Raw genomic sequence first — 18,344 nt, forward strand, 5'->3', positions numbered from 1 at the left:
GACTTGGCTAACACTGTCTTCTGACTAGACTCAGACTGGGTTCTGGCTGGGGTCTGACTGGGTTGTAGCTGTGTTCTGGCTGGGTAATTACTAGACTTTGACTGGACTCTGGCTGGATTCTGGCTGGGATCCGCTCAGGTTCTGTCTGAGCTCTGATTAAGCTTTGGCTGAGTTCTGACTGGGATCTGGCTGGATTCTGATTGGGTACTGACTGGGCTTAGATTGGGTTCTGATTAGGCTCAGATAGGTTTCTAGTGGAGATCTGGCTGGCTGCTGACTAGGCTCAGACTGTGTTCTGAGTAGGCTCATAATGGGTTCTGGCTTTAGTCTGACTGGGATCTAACTGGGTTCTGGCTGGGTACGGACTAGGCTCTGGCTGGGTTCTGTCTGGGATCTGGCTGGGTTCCACCCAGATCCCAGTCAGGTTCTGGCTGGGTTCTGACTGGACTTTGGATAGGTTCCACCCAGGTTCAGCTAAGATTCTGGCTAGGTTTTGATTGGGCTCTATCTGGGTCCTGACTATGCTCAGACTGGGTTCAGGCTAGGATCTGGATGGGATCTGGCTGGGTTCTGGCTGGGTTCTGGCTGGGATTTGACTGGGTTCCACCCAGATCCCAGTCAGATTCTGCCTAGTTTTTGGCTGGGATCTGGCTGGATTCTGACTGGGTACTGACTAGGCTTAGACTGGATTCTGACTATGCTGAGATTTGTTTCGGACAGGGATTTAGCTGGATTCTGGCTTTGTTCTGACTGGGTACTGACTGGGCACAGACTGGGTTTTGACTAGGCTCAGACTGCATTCTGGGTGGGATCTGCCTGGATTCTGGCTCGGTACTGACTGTGCTCTACTTGATTCTGGCTGGGTTCTGCTCAGGTTCTGACTGTGCTTTGATTAAGCTTTGCTGGGTTCTGACTGGGATCTGGCTGGATTCTGACTGGGTACTAACTGGGCTCAGACTGTGTTCTGACAAGGCTCAGACTGGGATATTACTAGGATCTAGCTGGGTTCTGGATGGGATCTGGCTGGATTATGGCAGGGTACTGACTGTGCTCTGGCTGGGTTCCACCCAGATCCCACTCAGGTTCTGGATGGGATCTGGCTGGATTATGGCAGGGTACTGACTCATGCCCAGCTAAGTTTCTGGCTGGGTTCTGACTGGGGTCTAGCTGTGTACTGACTAGGCTCTGATTGTGCTCTGGTTTGATTCTGGCTGAGTTTCACTCAGATTGTGGCTGGATTCTGTCTAGGTTCTGGCTGGGATCTGGCTGGATTCTGACTGTGTTCTGACAAGGCTCAGACTGGGATCTTACTGGGATCTAGCTGGGTTCTGGCTGGGATCTGGCTGGATTATGGCGGGGTACTGGCTGGGCTCTGGCTGGGTTCTGCCCAGATCCCACCTGGGTTCTGGCTGGGTTCTGACTGGACTCTGGATGGTTTCCACGCAGGTCCATCTAGGGTTCTGGGTAGGTTCTATCTGGACTTTAGCTGGGTTCTGACTTGCCTCAGACTGTGATCTGACTAGGCTCAGACTGGGTTCTGGATGGTGTCTAACTGGGATCTGGCTGGATTTTGACTGGGTACTGACTTGGCTCAGACTGTATTCAGACTGTGTTCTGACTAGGAAAAATCCTGATTTTTCCGCCCAGATTCCACCTAGGTTCTGGCTGGGTTCTGACTAGGATCTGGCTGGATTTTGACTGGGTACTGACTTGGCTCAGACTGTATTCAGACTGTGTTCTGACTAGGCTCAGACTAGGATCTGGATAGGGTCTGAATGGGATCTATATTAGACTCAGCCTGGGTTCTGACTGGGCTCAGACTTTCTTCTGACTAGGCTCAGACTGGGTTCTGGCTGGGGTCTGACTGGGTTCCGCTTAGGTTCTGACTTGCTTCTGACTGGGCTCTGATTAGGCTTTGGCTGGGTTCTGTCTGGGATCTGGCTGGATTCTGAGTAGTTACTGACTGGGCTCTGGTTGGGTTCTGCATGGGTTCCACTCAGGTTCTGGCTGGGTTCTGACTGGGCTCCGATTAGGCTTTGGCTGGGTTCTGACTGGGATCTGGCTGGATTCTGACTGGATACTGACTGGGCCCAGACTGTGTCCTGACTAGGCTCAGACTGGGGTCTGACTGAGATCTAGCTGGGTTGTGGCTGGGTACTGACAATGCTCTGGCTGGCTTCTGGCTAGGTTCTGGCTGGGATCTGGCTGGGCTATGGCTGGGTTCTGACCAGGATCTGGGTGGATTCTGACTGCGTACTGACTGGGCCCAGACTGTGATCTGACTATGCTCAGACTGGGATCTGACTGGGATCTAATTGGGTTCTGGCTGGGCACTGACAAGGCTCTGGCTGGGTTCTGGCTAGGTTCTGGCTGGGATCTGGTTAAATTCCGACTGGGCTCAAATTGTGTTCTGACTAGGCTCTGGCTGGATTCTTGCTGGGATCTGGATGGCTTCCACTCAGGTTCTAGCTAGGTTTTGGTTGGGATCTGATTAGGCTTTAGCTGCGTTCTGACTAGGATCTGGCTGGATTCTGGATGGGTTCTGTCTGTGCTTTAGCTGCGTTCTGACTACTCTCAGACTTGGTTCTGGCTGGGATCTCGCTGGCTACTAACTGAGCTCAAACTGTTTTCTGACTAGGCTCAGACTGGGTTCTGGCTGGCGTCTAAGCGGTATATAGCTGGGTTCTGGCTGGTTACTGACTAGGCTCTGGCAGGGTTCTGGCTGGGGTCTCTCTGGATTCTGAATGGGTACTGACTGGGCCCAGACTGTGTTCTTACTAAGTTCAGACTGGGGTCTGACTGGGATCTAGTTGGGTTCTGGCTGGGCACTGACAAGGCTCTGGCTGGGTTCTGGCTGGGATCTGGTTAAATTCCGATTGGGCTCAGATTGTGTTCTGACTAGGTACAGACTATTTTCTGGCTGGGGTCTGACTGGCATCTATATAGGTTCTGGCTGGGTACTGACTAGGCTCTGGCTGGATTCTGGCTGGGATCTGGATGGCTTCCACTCAGGTTCTAGCTGCGTTCTGACTAGGATCTGGCTGGATTCTGAATGGGTACTGACTGTGCTCAGACTCTGTTCTAACTAGGCTCAGACTGGGTTCTGGTTGGATTCTGGATGGGATCTAGCTGGTTTCTCGATGGCTACTGACTAGGCTCTGGCTGTATTCTGGCTGGGATTTGGCTGGATTCTGGCTGGCTTTTGACTCGGCTTTGGCTGGGTTACGCCCAGTTCCCCCTCAGGTTCTGGCTGGGTTCTGATTGGATTCTGGATGGGTTCCCCCCAGGTTCAGCTATGGTTCTGGATGGGTTCTGACTGTGCTTTAGCTGCACTCTGACTACTCTTAGACTTGGTTCTGGCTGAGATCTCGCTGGCTACTAACTCAGCTCAGACTGTTTTCTGACTAGGCTCAGACTGGGTTCTGGCTGGGGTCTAACCGGTATATAGCTGGGTTCTGGCTGGTTACTGACTAGGCTCTGGCAGGGTTCTGGCTGGGGTCTGGTTGGATTCTGAATGGGTACTGACTGGGCTCAAACTAGGTTCTGACTAGCCTCAGACTGGGTTCTGACTGGGCTCAGACTGGCTTCAGACTGGGATCTAGCTCGATTATGGCTGGGTACTGACTTGGATCTGACTAGGTTCCGTGCAGATCCTGCTCAGGTTCTGGCTGGGTTCTGACTAGACTCTATATGGGTTCCACCCAGGTCAATCTAATTTTCTGCCTGGGTTCTGACTGGGCACTAGCTGGGTTCTAACTAGGCTCAGACTGTATCCTGACTAGCCTCAGACTGGGTTCTGACTGGGCTCAGATTGGGATCTTGCTGGGTTCTGACTTTAAGCTAGCTGGGTTCTGCTTGGGTACTGAATAGGCTCTTGCTGCGTTCTGGCTGGGATCTGGCTGCATTATGGCTGGATACTGACTTGGCTCAGGCTGTGTCCTGACTGGGCTCAGACTGGGTTCTGGCTGGGATCTCGCTGGATTCTGGCTGGGAACTGACTGGGCTCTGGCTGGGTTCTGGCTGGGATCTCGCTGGATTCTGGCTGGCAACTGACTGGGCTCTGGCTGGGTTCTGACTGGACTTTGGATGGGTTCCACCAAAGTCCAGCTAAGGTTCTGGCTGGGTTCTGACTGGTCTCTAGCTGTGATCTGCCTAGGCTTAGGCTGGGTTCTGCTTGAGATCAGGCTGGATTCTGACTGCGTACTAACTGGGCTCAGACTGTGTTCTGAATATACTCAAACTAGGTTCTGTCTGGGTAGTGATTCGTATCTAGCTGGGTTCTGGCTGGGTACTGACTAGGCTCTGGCTGTATTCTGGCGGGGTACTGACTTGGCTCAGACTGTGTTCTGACTAGGCTCACACTGGGTTCTGGCTGGGGTCAGAGTGGGATCTAGCTGGGTTCTGGCTGGGTACTGACTGGGCTCTGGCTGGATTCTGGCTGGGATCTGGCTGGATTCTGGCTGGCTACTGAATGGTCTCTGGCTGGGTTCTGCCCAGTTCCCGCTCAGGTTCTGGCTGGGTTCTTACTGTGCTTTATCTGTGTTCTGACTAGGCTCACACTGGATTATGGCTGGGATCTGGCTGCATTCTGACTGGGTACTGACTGAGCTGAAACTGGGTTCTGATTAGGCTCAAACTGGGTTCTGGCTGGGGTATGACTGGGATCTAGCTGGGTTCTGGCTGGGTTCCACTCAGATTCTGGCTGGGTTCTGAGTGGGCTCTGATTAGGGTTTGGCTGGCTTCTGACTGGGTACTGAATGGGCTCAGATTAGGTTTTGAGTAGGCTCAGACTGGGTTCTGGATGGGATCTGATGGGGACTGACTGGGCCCTGGCTGGGTTCCGTGCAGATCCCACTCAGGTTCTGGCTGGGTTCTGACTGGACTCTGGATGGGTTCTACCTTGGTCCAGCTAAGCTTCTGGCTGGGTTCTGACTGGGCTATAGCTGGGTTCTGACTAGGGTCAGACTGGGTTCTTACTGGGATTAACTGGGTTCTGGCTGGGGTATGACTGGGATCTAGCTGGGTTCTGGCTGGGTTCCACTCAGATTCTGGCTGGGTTCTGTCTGAGCTCTGATTAGGCTTTGGCTGAGTTCTGACTGGGATCTGGCTGGATTCTGAATGGGAACTGACTGGGTTCAGATTGGGTTCTGATTAGGCTCAGATAGGTTTCTAGTGGAGATCTGGCTGGCTGCTGACTAGGCTCAGACTATGTTCTGAGTAGGCTCATAATGGGTTCTGGCTTTAGTCTGACTGGGATCTAACTCAGTTCTGGCTGGGTACGGACTAGGCTCTGGCTGGGTTCTAGCTGGGATCTGGCTGGGTTCCACCCAGATCCCAGTCAGCATATGGCTGGGTTCTGACTGGACTTTGGATGGGTTCCACCCAGGTTCAGCTACGATTCTGGCTAGGTTTTGATTGGGCTCTATCTGGGTTCTGACTGTGCTCAGACTGGGTTCTGGCTAGGATCTGGCTGGGTTCTGGATGGGAACTGGCTGGGATCTGGCTGGGTTCTGGATGGGAACTGGCTGGGATCTGGCTGGGTTCCACCCAGATCCCAGTCAGATTCTGCCTACGTTCTGACCGGGCTCTAGCTGGGTTCTGACTAGGCTCAAACTGGGTTCTGGTTGTGATCTGGCTGGATTCTGACTGGGTACATACTAGGCTTAGACTAGATTCTGACTAGGCTCAGACTGGGTTCCCCATGTGATCTGGCTGGATTCTGGCTGGGTACTGACCGGGCCCAGACTGTGTTCTGACTAGGCTCAGACTGGGTTCTGGCTGGGGTCTGACTGGGTTCTGCTTAGATTCTGACTTGCTTCTGACTGGGCTCTGATTAGGCGTTGGCTGGGTTCTGTCTGGGATCTGGCTGGATTCTGACTAGTTACTGACTGGGCTCAGATTGGCTTCTGACTAGGCTCAGACTGGGTTCTGGCTGGTGTCTAACTGGGATCTAGCAGGAATTTTCCGCCCAGATTCCACCTAGGTTCTGGCTGGGTTCTGGCTAGGATCTGGCTGTATTCAGACTGTGTTCTGACTAGACTCAGACTGGGTTGTGGCTGTGGTCTGACTGGGATCTAGCTGAGTACTCCGCGGGTACTGATTAGGCTCTGGCTGGGTTCTGGCTGGGATGACTTACCTTCAAGAAATCATGACAAACTTTCATGAAATTAAGACATCTTAATATCATGAAGTTATGACTTACTTTTCTAAAGCCATGGCATAATTTCATGAAATAATGACTTAATATCATAAAAAAATGACTTCCATAAATCATGACAAACTTTCATGACATGAAGATGTCTCAATAATATTAAATTATGACTTACTTTCGTGAAACCATAGCTTATTTTCATGACATAATGACTTAATATTACAAAAAATGACAACTTCAAGAAATCATGACATTCTTAAAATGAAGACGTTTAAATCTTATTAAATTATGACTTCTTTTCGTGAAACCATGGCTTAATTTTAAGAAATAATAAGTCAATATCATGAAAAAATACTTACCTTCAAGAAATCATGAAAAACGTTCATGAAATGAAGACTTCTTAATATCATTAAATTAAGACTTACTTTCGTGAAACCATAGCTTCTTCTTCTTAATCCTGTAGACTCCTGGTGGAGCATAGGGCCGCAGCAATACCACGCCAACGAACTCTGTTCTGGGCTGTTCTCTTCAGCTGGGTCCACGCCATTCCGGCGGCCTTCACTTCGCTCTCGACAGATCTTCTCCACGTCTGTTTCGGTCTCCCCACTTTCCTTTTTCCTTGTGGGTTCCAGTCCAGTGCTTGCCTTGTGATGTTGTCGAATGATTTTCGAAGCGTGTGGCCGATCCAGTCCCATTTTCTCTTCTTGATGTCTCGACCGACTGGGTTCTGGCTGGCTCTCTTCCACAGGTCTGTGTTCGAGATCTTCTCTGGCCATCTGATGTTGAGGATGTGCTGCAAGCACTTACTGATAAAAATCTGTATCTTGTTGGTAATGGTCTTGGTCACCCGCCACGTCTCGGACCCATACAGGAGGACTGCTTTCACATTGCTGTTGAAGATGTGGATCTTGCTGCGCTGAGATAAGGCTTTGGAATTCCAGATGGGTCGCAGGGTGTTGAATGCAGGCCTTGCTTTGTTGATCCGGCTCCTAACATCTTCATCTGCGCTGCCATCGCTGTTGACTACGCTTCCTAGGTAGACGAAGCGGTCGGTTTCCACCAAGTCTTCTCCCTGTAGCTGCAGTGCAATGCAATGTAATGCAATGCAATTTTATTTATATAGCGCATTATCACAACATTACATTGTCTCAATGCGCTTTACATTTCTGCCACGTAAAGACCCCCCAGTGAGTAAGCCAAAGGCAACGGTGGCAAGGAAAAACTCCCTAAGAGGAAGAAACCTTGGGGGGAACCAGACCCAAAGGGGGGGCCCATCCTCCAGGGGCCGGCAGAAGAGTCAAACAAAACAAGATTATATAATTTAAGCTAATAGATGTTCTTGTCGGTTATTCAGCCGCATCACCTCTGTTTTTCTGACGTTGATCTTCAGGCCGGTCTTTTCTGCCTCCTAAGCGAGTCGGGTAAGCTTGGATTGTGCATGTTGCTGCTTGTGGGACAGAAGGCTGATATCGTCTGCAAAATCCAGGTCTTCCAGCTGTTTGGTGAAGGTCCACTGGATACCGGTGTTGCTGCCCTCTGTGGTTCTTCTCATGATCCAGTCCATGACTATCAGGAAGATTATTATCACAAACAATTAAACATGAAGAAATCATGACAAACTTTCATTAAATGAAGACTTCTTAATATAATTTAATTAAGACTTATTTTCGTGAAACCATAGCTTAATTTCATGATACTTTAATGAAAACATGGCTTAATTTAATGAAATAATGACTTAATATCACAAAAAAATTACTTACCTTCAAGAAATCATGACAAACTTTCATAAAATGAAGCCTTCTTAATATCATTAAATTAAGACTTACTTTCCTTAAACCATAACTTAATTCTATAAAATTGTTACGCCGGCCTGGCTCAATGGCAGCGCAACATAAAAGGAAACCACACGCAACCAAATAATCAATTAAAATATTTATTTAAAGACCACAACCAAAACACAACACCAGAGGAGGAAAGTAGGGGGGGGGCATCCCCAGAAGATGCAGGTCTCCTTATACCCCTCCCAATTTAGGCTTGACACGACACACCTGCGCCTGATCACCTACTATAAAAAAAAAACACAGGGACAAGACCACAGGTAGGAAGTGGGCGGGGCCAACAGGCCGACACGGCCATTAAAAAATAATGACTTAATGTCACAAGAGAATGACTTAAAATCAAAAAATCATGACAAACTTTTATAAAATGAAGACTTCTTAATATCTTTAAATGAAGACTTATTTTCCTGAAACCATGGCTTAATTTAATGAAATAATGAGATAATATCACAAACAAATTATTAAACATGAAGAAATCAAGACATAAATTCTTAAAATTAAGACTTCTTAATATCATTAAATTAAGACTTATTTTCGTGAAACCATGACTTAATTTAATGAAATAATGACTTAATATCGAAAAAAAAATACTCTTGTGATAGTAAGTTATTCCATCATAAAAATAAGCCATGGTTTCATGAAAATAAGTCAGAATTTCATGATATGAAGAAGTTTTCATTGCAAGGAAACATGAGATGTTTCCTTGATGGTAAGTCATTCTCTTGTGATATTAAGCCATTCCTTGATGAAATTAACCCATGGTTTCATGAAACTAAATCAGGATTTCATGATATGAAGAAGTCTTCATTCCAAGGAAACATGAGATGTTTTGCTTCATGGTAAGTCATTCTCTTGTGATATTTAGCCATTGCTTGATGAAATTTAGCCATGGTTTCATGAAACAAAGTCAAGATTTCATGATATGAAGAACTCTTCATTCCAAGGAAACATGAGATATTTCCTTGATGGTAAGTCATTCTCTTGTGATATTAAGTCATTGTTTGACGAAATTTAGCCATGGTTTCATGAAACAAAGTCAAGATTTCATGATATGTAGAAGTCTTCATTCCAAGATAACATAAGATGTTTTGCTTGATGGTAAGTCATTCTCTTGTGATATTTAGCCATTCCTTCATGAAATTTAGCCATGGTTTCATGAAACTAAGTCAAGATTTCATGATATGAAGAAGTCTTCATTCCAAGGAACAATGAGATGTTTCTTTGATGGAAAGTCATTCTCTTGTGAAATTAAGCCATTCCTTGATGAAATTTAGCAATGGTTTCATGAAACTAAGTCAGAATTTCATGATATGAAGAAGTCTTCATTGCAAGGAAACATAAGATGTTTACTCGATGGTAAGTCATTGTTATGTGCCGTAAGGTTTGGGGGGGGATTGTCCTTATCGTTTTCCGGCTGCCCTCGTCTCCGCCTCCCGGACCTGGCCACGCCCCGAGCTTCAACGCTACTTCCGCGTCTGTGAGTTGAAAAGGCCGTGGCGGGAGAGTAGCGGGAGCTCTGCTCACAGTTGGTTTTTGCGTTACTGGTTTGCTTGTGTTCTTTTGATTGATGGTGTATGACAGTTTTTGGTTTTCTGGTTTTCGTCTCTTGCCTTATCCCTCGGTACCTTTGCCTTTAGTTTTGACTGCTTCCTGGTTTGTGATCTCTTGCCTTCCTCCTGACTCCTCTCTTGCTTCGCCCCTCGGATACTGTGTTTCGGCTTTGGTGTACTGTATGTTGGTTTCTGTTAAGTGCGTAGGGAGTGACTGCTGTTTTGTTTGCTTATTGTTGCTTATTCTGTGTTTTGGTTAGGGAGTTAGGATTAGTCTGTGTCATTTCGTTTTCTTATCTTTTCATTTAGAATTAGCTTAGTTTGGGACGTGTTCGTTAGTGCTGTTTTGTTTATTGTTTTGGCGGTGTCACTCCCGATGTCTGTTGCCCTATTGTGTCTGAAAGTCTTTGTGAATAAACATAAAAAAAATACAAAAAAAGATCCCTTTGTGTCCCGTGTTCCCTTTTCCCATACCCTGGTTGTCTCGTTTTCCCCTCTCCTTTCCCTTTACCTTTCTGGCGGTCGTCAACCCTAGACTGAGGATCGTAACAGAAATTGGGGGCTCTTCCGTTCCTTTCTTTTTTCCGGTGTTTGCCTGGCGGTTTATTTTGTGTGGGGGGGTGTGTGGTTGTGTAGTGGAAATTGCCCGGTTCGATCTCGTTGCTTTCACCCTTTACCCCACACTCGAACAGTTTGATAAGTGCCGTAAGGACGATCTGCTAGGAATAGCAGACTTCTTTAATGTTTCGGTCCCCGCTGAAGCCTCTAAGCGGGTTATAAAGCAAGCGTTGCAGGACGAGCTGATTCGGCAGGGTATCCTACCCGAGTTAGGCGGCTCGCCGAGTGTTGCACCCACTCCCGTACAGTTGACGGCTATGGCGGAAGCCAGCAGCATTGATCTGGGGACAGGGATCCACATGGATCTCGGCGATCCACGCTCAATCAGGGAGGATCTGCTGCTGACAATTCGGCTTAGGGAGCTGGAACTGGAGATTAAAAGGCAGGAGTACCAGGCTCAGCTACTCCGTGTCCGGGAAGTGGAGGTTGAAGCTGACAAGGAGGTGGCATTGCGCAGAATGGGTATGGGTGAACAAAAACCTGTTCCCCTTCTGCGTCGAATACAATCACCAAGTACAGCCTCTCAAGCCGACCTGCCTGCCCGAGACCAGGCTGATGCCCCAGACGCTCCTCAGTCTAGCCTTCGTTCTCCCTCAGGTTCACCAGTCTCCCAGGAAATTGGAGGTAGAAATTCTGACTTTGATGTTAGTCGCCATATCGCTCTTGTTCCTGTGTTTCGGGAGAATGAGGTGGATGCTTATTTCGCTATGTTTGAGAAGATTGCTACGACCTTGAACTGGCCTAGACATTTGTGGTCATTGCTTCTGCAATGCAAGTTAGTGGGGAAAGCTCAGGAAGTTTGCTCGGCTCTGGCATTAGCACAGAGTCTAGATTATGACATTGTTAAGGCTATCGTATTAAGGGTGTATGAATTAGTACCTGAGGCTTACCGGCAGAATTTCCGGAAGCTGGTTAAAACCGCCAGTCAAACCCATGTTGAGTTTGCCTGTGAGAAAGCTTTGTTGTTTGACAAGTGGTGTGCTGCGTGTGGTGTTACCAACTTTGAGCAACTCAAGGAACTATTGCTGTTAGAGGAATTTAAAAATTGTGTTCATGATCGGGTAGTAGTATACTTGAATGAACAAAAGGTAACATGTTTAGCTGAAGCTGCTACTCTTGCTGATGAATTTATTCTGACCCATAAGACTGTGTTTACCCCAACCCCTTTGCCTCGCAAACTTGGTTCCCGTCCTGTGATATCCTCTCCTTCGTCCGCTTCTTATTCACCACCTGTAGAGAAAAGAGTGTTTCTATTGCCATGAGGTGGGTCACATCATTTCTGTTTGTCCCGCTCTTAAACGTAAAGAGACCCGTGCTGCGACCAGAAAGATGCAGATCGCGGCTCGTGTTAATAATGTGTTACCGGCATTTCAAACTGTTGAACCTACATTCCAGCCATTTGTGTTTCCTGGTTCTGTGTCGCTCGGTGAAGACGGGGTACGTCACCCGGTAACTATCCTATGGGATACGGGAGCGGCCCAGTCTTTCGTAATTGAAGGAATTTTACCTTTAGATAGTACCACTTACTGTGGCACCGATGTATTGGTGCAAGGTATCAATCTGTGTGTGGCTGCGGTTCCGTTGCATACTGTATATTTATGTACTCCTGATTTCTCTGGACTTGTGCGTGTTGCGGTCCAGTCCCAGCTACCTGTTCCAGGGGTCACGTTCATTCTGGGGAATGACATTGCGGGGAAGAGGATCGTTCCCCTTCCTGAAGTTGCCCCAGAGCCGGAGATCTGTGCAGATGATGTTGCGGCGGAACTGCCCCAGGTGTTCCCGGCTTGTGTGCTGACACGGGCCCAGCAGCGCAAGTTCGCCGACGTTCAGCTGGCTGAGACATTTATGTCCGACCCAGCACATCCTTCAACTTGTGACTCTAAATCCCTGGTCACCGTGGAACCTGCTGTGTCCCCTGAGGTCCCTTCCACTACCGACGCTCTGACCAAGGCACAGGCGGAGGATTTGTCCTTAGAAGCTTGTCGTACCTCCACTGTGAACAAGGAAGAGTTAAAGAACCACCCCACAGCATATTTCTACCGCAAACAGGTATTAATGAGGAAATGGACCCCTCCGGACTCACCTTTTGAGTGGGCTACTGTATTTCAGGTGGTAGTCCCTGGGTTATATCGGGATTATGTGTTGTCTCTCGCTCATGACCACCCGTGTTCGGGGCATCTTGGAATTAGAAAAACCTTAAATCGACTCTTAGCATATTTTTTTTGGCCGGGTGTTAATACGGACGTGAAGAAATATTGTAAAACCTGTCGTGTGTGTCAGCTGGTAGGTAAACCGAACCAAGCTATTGTACCGGTTCCATTACATCCGGTACCGGCTATTGGCGAACCTTTTGAGCGTGTGTTGATCGATTGCGTAGGTCCATTGCCAAAAACTCGTTCGGGTAACATGTATTTGTTCACCCTCATGTGTGCCGCCACTTGTTTCCCAGAAGCTATTCCTGTCCGTAGTCTCCGGACTCCCGTCATAGTAAAGCAGTTAATCAAGTTCTTCACTACTTTCGGGCTTCCTAAGTGTGTGCAATCCGACCAAGGCACGAACTTCATGTCGAAGTTATTCGCACAAGTTGTTCGCGAGCTAGGAATACGTCATACCGTCTCCAGCGCCTATCACCCTGAGAGCCAAGGTAACAGAAGGTACTAAGCATATTTTTGAATATTTGATGGAAACGCGGGTTATAAAGATATGCTTAGTACCTTCTGTTTAGATTCAGGGAGAGAGTGGGATGAGGGAGTGCCCCTTCTACTTTTTGCAATACGCAATGCTGTCCAAGAATCGACCGGGTTTAGTCCTACTGGGCTTGTCTTTGGCCACACTGTTCGAGGTCCCCTGAAGGCATTACAGGAGCAGTGATTATCCCCCGATGCGTCCTCCTCTACGCAGGATGTGTCCAAGTTTGTGAAATCCCTCCAGGACCGGATGTCTACAGCTAGGGAATTGGCTCGACAGTCTCTGGGAATAGCACAGAAGAAAATGAAAGGGCAGTTTCATAAGTCTGCAAAACCCCAGTGTTTCCAGCCTGGTGATCGTGTCTTAGTCCTTCTGCCGTTGCCCGGTTCCTCCCTTAGTGCCTGATTCTCAGGTCCATATGTTGTATTAGAAAGGCTTAGCCCCACCAACTATGTTGTAGAGACCCCAAACCGTAGGAGGAAGACTCGCGTGTGTCACATAAATATGTTGAAACCATACCTTGATCGCTCGGTCCCCGTCCCCTCGCCTGCTCCTGTTCCAGTCCCCGCTCCTGTGGGCGTCGTGTCTCTCAGTAAGTACTCGCCAGAGACTGATGACTTGCACTTCGGTAGGAATTGTCTCCCCTGTGCTTGCCTTCCTAACTCAGAGGCTCTGCAAAACCTTACGTCCCGGCTCAGCCACTTACCTGGGTCAGCCCAAACTGACATTTTGTCCCTAGTAGATCGCTTCCGACCCCTGTTCGCTGATAACCCTTCGCATACCTCTGCTGATGCTGGTTCTTCCTGTCTATTAGTTACTTGTTACTTGTTATTTATTTGTTACTTGTATGCCCGCAGTGGTGGAGGATTGTGAACACCTGTCAGGTTCGCTCTTGTGTGGGGGGGTGTTACGTGCCGTAAGGTTTGGGGGGGGATTGTCCTGATCGTTGTCCGGCTGCCCTCGTCTCCGCCTCCCGGACCTGGCCACGCCCCGAGCTTCAACGCTACTTCCGCGTCTGTGAGTTGAAAAGGCCGTGGCGGGAGAGTAGCGGGAGCTCTGCTCACAGTTGGTTTTTGCGTTATTGGTTTGCTTGTGTTCTTTTGATTGATGGTGTTTTTGGTTTTCTGGTTTTCGTCTCTTGCCTTATCCCTCGGTACCTTTGCCTTTGGTTTTGACTGCTTCCTGGTTTGTGATCTCTTGCCTTCCTCCTGACTCCTCTCTTGCTTCGCCCCTCGGATACTGTGTTTCGGCTTTGGTGTACTGTATGTTGGTTTCTGTTAAGTGCGTAGGGAGTGACTGCTGTTTTGTTTGCTTATTGTTGCTTATTCTGTGTTTTGGTTAGGGAGTTAGGATTAGTCTGTGTCATTTCGTTTTCTTATCTTTTCATTTAGAATTAGCTTAGTTTGGGACGTGTTCGTTAGTGCTGTTTTGTTTATTGTTTTGGCGGTGTCACTCCCGATGTCTGTTGCCCTATTGTGTCTGAAAGTCTTTGTGAATAAACATAAAAAAAATACAAAAAAAGATCCCTTTGTGTCCCGTGTTCCCTTTTCCCATACCCTGGTTGTCTCGTTTTCCCCTCTCCTTTCCCTTTACCTTTCTGGCGGTCCTCAACCCTAGACTGAGGATCTCTTGTGATATTAAGTCATTCCGTCATGAAATTAAGCTATGCTTTCATGAAACTAAGTCAGAATTTCATGAAATGAAGTCTTCATTGCAAGGAAAGATGAGATGTTTCCTTTACATTAAGTCATTCTCTTGTGACAGTAAGTCATTCCTTGATGAAAATTATCCTTGGTTTCATGAAACTAAGTCAGAATTTCATGAAATGAAGTCTTCATTGCAAGGAAACATGAGATGTTTACTCGATGATAAATCATTCTCTTGTGATATTAAGCCATTCCTTGATGAGATTTGGCCATGGTTTCATGAAACTAAGTCAGAATTTCATGATATGAAGATGTCTTCATTCTAAGGAAAGATGAGATGTTTACTAGATGTTAAGTCATTCTCTTGTGATATTAAGTCATTCAGTCATGAAATTAAACCATGTTTCATGAAACGAAGTGAAGATTTCAAGATTGAAGAAGACTTGTTGATCTTGCCATCATGCATTAAGCAGTGCGTGCCTGCACCGGTCTGCCCCTGCATCGAGACTGAAATTTCAACCCCTGTATTAGCTTAAATTATATAATCTTGTTTTGTTTGACTCTTCTGCCGGCCCCTGGAGGATGGGCCCCCCCTTTGGGTCTGGTTCCTCCCAAGGTTTCTTCCTCTTAGGGAGTTTTTCCTTGCCACCGTTGCCTTTGGCTTACTCACTGGGGGGGGGTCTTTACGTGGCAAAAATGTAAAGTGCATTGAGACAATGTAATGTTGTGATAATGCACTATATAAATAAAATTGCATTGCAATTGCATATTTTCTACTTTTCAGCAGCCTGTTGATTAACATTAAGCCCCCAAATTAGGGTTAGGGTTAGTAAACTGAAGCTAGGGTTAGGGTTAGAAAAATTATGGCATACCCAGACATGAACATGTGTTTTTATGACAGATATGCTGCCTTCTAGGATAGGAAATCACAGTTTAAAATGGTGTAATAGCATATTTCCTACTTTTCAGCAGCCTGTTGATTAACATTAAGGCCCCAAATTAGGGATAGGGTTCGTTAACTGAGGCTACGGTTATGGTTAGAATAATTATGGCAAATCCAGACATGAACATGTGTTTTTATGACAGGTATGCTGCCATGTAGGATAGGAAAACACACTTTAGCATGGTTTAATAGCATATTTTCTACTTTCCAACAGCCTGTTGATTAACATTAAGGCTCCAAATTAGGGTTAGGGTTAGAAAACTGAGGCTAGGGTTAGGGTTAGAAAAATTATGGCAAGTCCAGACATGAACATGTGTTTTTATGACAGGTATGCTGCCATGTAGGATAGGAAAACACACTTTAGCATGGTTTAATAGCATATTTCCTACTTTCCAACTTTTCAACTAATGTTGATTAACATTAAGGCCTCAAATAAGGGTTAGGGTTAGAAAACTGAGGCTAGGGTTAGGGTTAGAAAAATTATGGCAAATCCAGACATGAACATGTGTTTTTATGACAGGTATGCTGCCATGTAGGATAGTAAATCACAGTTTACCATGGCTTAATATCATATTTCCTACTTTTCAGCAGCCTGTTGATTGACATCAAGGCCTCAAATTAGGGTTAACAAACTGAGGCTAGGGTTAGGGTTAGAAAAATTATGGCAAATCCAGACATGAACATGTGTTTTTATGACAGATATGCTGCCCTCTAGGATAGTAAATCACCGTTTACCATGGCTTAATATCATATTTCCTACTTTTCAGCAGCCTGTTGATTGACATTAAGGCCCCAAATTAGGGTTAACAAACTGAGGCCAGGGTTAGGGTTACAAAAATTATGGCAAATCCAGACATGAACATGTGTTTTTATGACAGGTATGCTGCCATGTAGGATAGGAAACCACACATTAGCATGGTTTAATAGCATATTTCCTACTTTCCAACAGCCTGTTGATTGCCTTTCAAAGGAGGCACAAGGTGTGGACATTCTCGCTGGAGCTGATAGCTGATTGACAGATAGCGGCGGAGGTCCCTGGGGCTTGTTCTGAGTCGTCACTGGCAGGCAGTGACAGCACAGCTGTGCTTGTGTGGATGGTGCCGGGAATCCATAAATGGACTGCTAGCTCTTCTGCAAGTTACTGGCCCACAGCCAAAGGAGCCGTTTCCCTGTAACTGTAGTGGGTAGGGACTGGTGAATACGGACGGGCAGACAGATGGATATTTTTGTTATTAGTGCTCTTAAAGGTGTGATTATTAGCTTTTTCAAATGGAAAAAGAGCATTTTTCATTAGCATACTGGGGCCAGAAGACAGGAAGCTGCTCGGCTTCCCAGCAGGACGGCCGCTGAGCGTGAATAACGGTGGCTGTTTAAAGGCTGTCCTGTAACTCGCTCTATTCGGTTAACAGAAATGTTCAGGACACCATGTCCTAAAATGTAATAAGCTGCTTCTATTGTGCTCCCCGGCAAATGTTTGGCTTATTACCAAGGTTCGGGAAAGTTCCTCTTCGGAAAAAACATCATTAAAATAACTCTCAGTAAAGCTGAAAGTAGACAAACTGGTGGTATTATGGTAAATGAGTTAACCGAAGCTGGAAACAAAGGCAATGTAAAAATGGCAGGTGATAGATTTTTAGCTTTTGAAAGCCGCATTTTATCTCTGCTGTACACCGACTCCACGCTCTGTCTCCATGCCTACCTAACCTCTGACACCAGCATTTCTCTCAGGGCATTTCGATGTTTTGTTGACCAAAGTGGGAATATTTTGAGGGTGCTAGAATAGTGGTGGCTGATTTTCTGCTTATTTACGTGACTGTGGAGGCCATGCGGTCGAGTAAATTTCAGACCACATCATTAACACATCATTGATGTGTTAACAAACATAGTTAGGACTGATGACTCAACTTTGAAGACAAGTTCATCAAATTCTGACAGATCTTCTTACTTCTAGGCTACTGGTAGCATAAGGAAAGTGCATTCCTATAGTTACCTATCCACGGTGATATGACTTTCAGACTAAGGTCTTTACAGCACACATTGGGACAGGGCACCGAATCTTAATGGGGTTCTCCTCGTCTAATGAGCTGTGGCTAAGATCACATCTTTCTGCAGACAAGATTATCTCCTTAGGTTATTCGGTTTTGGAGCAAATGATGTGGCCTTGAGCAATAACAGTATGCTGGCTTTAGACAGCTCCTATTGACTTACAGGGAGAGTACCATTCCATCAAGGAAAGGGGACAGAGGGTCATTACACACTCAGGTAGGTAATAGGGTTTTTCAGAAGCTTTACACATTTCTTGGAATTATACGACAATTTCGAAAGACTATGAAGTCGAGAAGCTGACGAATTGCTGGAAGATGTTCTGATATTCAGTTGAAAAGGCAGCGAACATGGGTCACTGAATCCTTCTATGCAGCCCAGTGACTGTTACATACTGGATAAAAGGGGAACATTGCCAGTTGTTCCAGGTTTTCTTTTGTTTGCTATCATATTGCACCTAGAATTTTGCTTCTGTAGGTTTCTGTAATGTAGGAAGGCCAGTTTAACCAAAGAACCAGCTGTGTGTGCGTCACCCAGTCATGGTTTGCCTTCATTACTGTGTCCCCTGCGAACTTTTTCTGTGCTGTAATTTCCTGCAGTGATAGACTGCTATTCCTGTTAGACCTGTGCTTTTAAGTTCCCCTTGGAAACAGCCATCAGCTTACAATGAATGTGCTATGATGATGTGGACTGCTGGGTCACTTTCTGAGCTGAAATAGCCAGGATGGGGGCAAACTTTCTCAAGGAAGGTTCCTGCAGGGATGGCTGACTGAGCTCCAGTGGATCAGGAAGGGCTCACAAGCTGGGCTTTAATCCCCTGGTGAAGCTGGTGGCAGATGTGATCTTGGCATGGCGAGTCAGAGTTGG

Source organism: Brienomyrus brachyistius, chromosome 6 (assembly GCF_023856365.1).
Source record: "Brienomyrus brachyistius isolate T26 chromosome 6, BBRACH_0.4, whole genome shotgun sequence".
NCBI classification, from domain to species: domain Eukaryota; kingdom Metazoa; phylum Chordata; class Actinopteri; order Osteoglossiformes; family Mormyridae; genus Brienomyrus; species Brienomyrus brachyistius.